Genomic DNA, 6,000 nt, shown 5'->3' on the forward strand with positions numbered 1-6,000 from the left:
AAGAACAAAGAAGCCCCCTGAACTAAACAATGGTGATCTGTCCACCATGTCAGAGAGTGTCGTAAAATCGGTTTAAAGATATTAATTGAGATATCTTTGAGTAATCCCTGCACCATTGGTTCAGCATACAGAGCTGAAGAGGTCGCATGTGAAAACGAGCAAAGGAGATCGCATCTGATGCGGCAGTCCTAAGACCCAATATTTCCATGCATAAGGCTACCAAAGGCAATGATTGTGACTGAAGGTTTTGACAAGCTGATATCAATGTTAAACTTCTCTTGTCTGACAAGGACAGAGTCATAGACACTGAATTTATCTAGAAACCGAAAAAGGTTACCCTTGTCTGAGGAATCAATGAACTGATTGGTAAATTGATCCTCCAACCATGAACTTGAAGAAACAACACAAGTCGATTCGTATGAGATTCTTCGAAAATGAGAAGACTGAGCAAGTACCAAGATATCGTCTAAATAAGGAAATACCAAAACCCTATTCTCTGATTACAGAAAGAAGGGCACCGAGAACCTTTGAAAAAAATTCTTGGAACTGAGGCTAGGCCAAACGGTAGAGCCACAAAACTGGTAATGCTTGTCTAAAAAGAGAATCTCAGACACTAAAAGTGATCTGGATGAATCGGAATATGCAGATACACATCCTGTAAATCTATTGTAGACATATAATGCCCTTGCTAAACAAAAGGCAGGATAGTCCTACAGTAACCATCTTGAATGTTGGTATCCTAACATAACGATTCAATAATGATAGATCCAGAACTGGTCTGAAGGAATTGACCTTCTTTGGTACAATGAAGAGATAAAATAAAACCCCAGCCCCTGTTCCAGAACTGGAACTGGCATAAATACTCCAGCCAACTCTAGATCTGAAACACATTTCAGAAATGCTGAGCCTTGCTGTGTTAACTGGGACACGGGAAAGAAAAGAATCTCTTAGCAGGAGGCCTTAACTTGAAGCCAATTCTGTACCTTTCTGAAACAATGTTTCTGAAACCAGAGATTAAAAACGGAATTGATCCAAATTTCTTTGAAGAAAACGTAATCTGCCCCATACCAGCTGAGCTGGAATAAGGGCCGCACCTTCATAGGTACTTAGGAGCTGGCTATAGGTTTCTATAAGGCTTGGATATATTCCAAACTGGAAATAGTTTCCAAACTGATACCGCTCCTGAGGATGAAGGATCAGGCTTTTGTTCCTTGTTGTGAGGAAAGGAACGAAATGATTATTTACCCTGGAAAGAAAGGGAAAGCAAAGTTGACTTAGAAGACATGTCAGCATTCCAAGTTTAATCCATAAAGCTTTTCTAGCTAAAATAGCTAGAGACATATACCTGACATCAACTCTAATGATATCAAAAGATGGTATCACCAATAAAATTATTAGCATGTTATAGAATAATAATAATGCTATAAAATTATGATCTGTTACTTGTTGTGCTAAAGCTTCTAACCAAAAAGTTGAAGCTGCAGCAACATCCGCTAAAAATATAGCAGGTCTAAGAAGATTACCTGAACATAAGTAAGCTTTTCTTAGAAAGGATTCAATTTTCCTATCTAAAGGATCCTTAAATGAAGTACTATCTGCCATAGGAATAGTAGTACATTAGCAGGAGTAGAGACAGCCCCATAACCTTAGGGATTTTTGTCCCAAAAAACTCTAATCTGTCAGATGGCACAGGATATAATTTGCTTAAACGTCTAGAAGGAGTAAATAAATTACCCAAATTATTCCATTCCCTGGAAATTACTTCAGAAATAGCATCAGGGAGATAAAACACTTCTGGAATAACTACAGGAGATTTAAAAACCTTATTTAAACGTTTACATTTAGTATCAAGAGGACCAGAATCCTCTATTTCTAATGCAAATAACACTTCTTTAAGTAAAGAACGAATAAATTCCATCTTGAACAAATACAAAGATTTATCAGCATCAACCTCTGAGACAGAAACCTCTGAACCAGAAGAACCATTATCAGTATCAGAATGATGATGTTCATTTAAAAATTCATCTGAAAAAAAGAGAAGTTTTAAAAGACTTTTATGTATACTAGAAGGAGAAATAACAGACATAGCCTTCTTAATGGATTTAAAAAATAAAATCTCTTATGTTATCAGGAACACTCTGAAAATTAGATGTTGACGGAACAGCAACAGGTAATGTAACAGTACTAAAGGAAATTTTATCTGCATTAATAAGTTTGACATGACATGCAATACAAATAACAGCTGGAGAAACAGATACCAAAAGTTTATAGCAGACTTAGCTTGGTAGCTCCAGCACTGTGCAGTGATTTTCCTGTAGTATCTTCTGACTCAGTTGCAACGTGGAACATCTTGCAATATGTAAAAGAAAAAAACAACATATAAAGCAAAATTGATCAAATTCCTTAAATGACAGTTTCAGGAATGGGAAAAAAATGCCAGTGAACAAGCTTCTAGCAACCAGAAGCAATAAATAATGAGACTTAAATAATGTGGAGACAAAAATGACGCCCATATTTTTTAGCGCCAAAAAAGACGCCCACATTATTTGGCGCCTAAATGCTATTGGCGCCAAAAATGACGCCACATCCGGAACGCCGACATCCTTGACGCAAAAAAACGTCAAAAAATGACGCAACTTCCGGCGACACGTATGACGCCGGAAACAGAAAAAAAATTTTGCGCCAAAAAAGTCCGCGCCAAGAATGACGCAATAAAATGAAGCATTTTCTGCCCCCGCGAGCCTAACAGCCCACAGGGAAAAAGTCAAATTTTTAAAGGTAAGAAAAAATGAATGAAACAAATGCATTTATCCCAAATATGAAACTGACTGTCTGAAAATAAGGAATGTTGAACATCCTGAGTCAAGGCAAATAAATGTTTGAATACATATATTTAGAACTTTATATAAAAGTGCCCAACCATAGCTTAGAGTGTCACAGAAAATAAGATTTACTTACCCCAGGACACTCATCTACATGTTTGTAGAAAGCCAAACCAGTACTGAAACGAGAATCAGCAGAGGTAATGGTATATATAAGAGTATATCGTCGATCTGAAAAGGGAGGTAAGAGATGAATCTCTACGACCGATAACAGAGAACCTATGAAATAGACCCCGTAGAAGGAGATCACTGCATTCAAATAGGCAATACTCTCCTCACATCCCTCTGACATTCACTGCACGCTGAGAGGAAAACCGGGCTCCAACTTGCTGCGGAGCGCATATCAACGTAGAATCTAGCACAAACTTACTTCACCACCTCCATCGGAGGCAAAGTTTGTAAAACTGAATTGTGGGTGTGGTGAGGGGTGTATTTATAGGCATTTTAAGGTTTGGGAAACTTTGCCCCTCCTGGTAGGAATGTATATCCCATACGTCACTAGCTCATGGACTCTTGCTAATTACATGAAAGAAAAGTTTAAATGTAAAAAACGTTATTAGAGGGAGATGTATCATTTCCAAAAATTGTTAAGCCATGGAAATTTTTTTAAATAAAAATAAAATGCAGAGCAGAGAACTCTTACAAATTAAAAGTAAATTTTATTACATTGGGAACATAACATTCAGTGTGTATAAAAGTAACATTCAGTGTTAAATAAAAATACAACTTATTCAGTAAATAATAAACTAATTTGTTCTTTGAAAATATATATTTTTGTTTCAAATTGAACTATAAGGTCCGAATATGTTAAGAACATAAGAACAGGCAACCCCCCAAAAATTTTTTTTTTTAGAAAAAACAAGGAAACTTACATCATAAAACCAAGAACAATATTTTGTCTACTCTATTCCTCCTACTGATTAATAGTACCAAACAAACAGAAGACACTTATTTCCATTAAAGAGACACTCTAGTGCCCTAAAGCACTTCAGCTTTCATGAGATCGAACGTTAATAAAACAGGATGGGAACGCCCCTGTGCTTCCTCTCTCAGTGCTAGAGAAAAATCTTTTTAGGCAACTGATCTGTGATGGAAGAGATGTTGCATCAAAGCAGAACATTAGTAGGAGTCAAATCATTATTTAGATAAAGGTTATGAAGATAAACTAATGCAGTTTAACTATGGTTCAATTTTCAGAATTCAGAGGAATTTAAACTCCTACCTTTCAATTAAGGCCTAACTGAGAGGACAGAAACAACTCAAATCAAACATAACAACAAGATGGTGCCCACATGCAAAATAAACTGAAACCGTTTTCCCTGCAGTGCCCCTAGAGACAGAAATGCATATTTCTCTTTAATTTGAAAATTGCATCCTCTGCATGTCTACCTCTTGTAAACTTTAAGTTTGAGGCAGATACAGAATACAGTAACCAGTAACAGTCAGGAGAGATATTTCTATGTAGAAGGTGACAGGATTCAGATATTATTGTATTTCTACTGCCCTGTCAATGCGTCTTGTTGGCCTATATATAAATACCGTTATGTAAGATGGTCATGTTGATGATGCCTTGTATCCTACCTAGAGATGGGAAGGATACAAAAAAATTGGTAACATTGGAGAATATTTTTTTTTCCGTTTTAGAAAAAAAAAAGAATGTGGAATATGTTCTTTTACAATGATGAATATTATGTTTATTACATGGTGTCTATATATTTAAACCTCCAATATTATTTCTAAAAACTGTATAACTTGAAGACTTTTATAAAAGTCTCAAATTTTTGTAATTCCTGTACCCTAAAAATCATGGAATACAATTCATATAGTAAGAAAATACAGATATGCAAAACTATTTATGGCAGACCTTGAACAGTTTCCTAACCATTCACCCCTCATAAACCTCATAAATATTATCGCTACATAGATGATATTTGCATCATATGGACAGGAAGAGATGAACGTTTGCAAACATTCCATAACTCATTTAACTCATTCCATCCATCAATCTTAAAATTACATTTTCAAACCACAGTGTTAGCTTCTTGGACTGCACAATAACCATAAACAATGGGAAACTCAATCCATCCATCTACAAAAACCCCACAAACAGATGTAGCTACTTTCCCAGCACCAGCTTTCATCCCAGTCATAGCAAACAGGCCATTATCTATAGCCAAGCTATAAGATACCATTGGATTTGCTCTGATAATAAAGACAGTAATAAAAATCTGAATCATTTAGAGAGAATTGCCATAAGGACAATAAACAAGAAAATAAAATCTGCCCTAAAAGCATCACAAGAACAACAACTGCAATACAATATGAAGGAAAACACAACAGGGACTCCTTTAGTAGTCACATACAACCCTATTCTAGAGAACATACATAAAATCATAAAAGAGCTACAGCCACTTCTTGAAGAGAATACCACACTTAAAGAAATTTCCTTCTAACCCCCAATATTGGCATTTAAACAACCACCTAACCTGAAACACAAACTAATCCGTAGTAAACTGAGCTCAGAACAGGACAACATACAGAATGGCACCAAACACTACAATAAAGCACTTTGCAAAATGTACAATTGTCTGGCTTAAAGTGTTGATTTTGCAATACCACATAGTGCTTTTCTGTTTGTTTGAGACATATATATATATATATATATATATATATATATATATATATATATATATATAAAACCATTTGGGATACGAGTTTCCACGGAGAAGATCCAAAAAGCCTTTCTCTTTAGTAGAATTTTGTTCAAATCACCTGAACAAGCATCTGATCTACTGATGCCCGAAAGGTGTTGACGAATCCTCTCCCTGGCCTCCCTTGTTGTACAACCTACATACTTATTCTCTGAACAGCATATATATATGATATTCTTAGCTCTACAGTTTACACAGCATTCAATTTTGTATTGTTTGCTAGAACTATCGGAAGAAAACCTTCAGTATATGGCTACAGGGGATACAGGGTCCATACTCTCATTTGTACATCCCTTTTGATGTTAACCACAAGATTTTGGGGTTTGTAGAGATATCATTTGGTGATAAAATATTACCTAAAGTTTTCCCTTTTCTATAAGAGAACTTGCATCCCTTTTTGACTGTAT

Source organism: Bombina bombina, chromosome 3 (assembly GCF_027579735.1).
Source record: "Bombina bombina isolate aBomBom1 chromosome 3, aBomBom1.pri, whole genome shotgun sequence".
Lineage (NCBI taxonomy): Eukaryota > Metazoa > Chordata > Amphibia > Anura > Bombinatoridae > Bombina > Bombina bombina.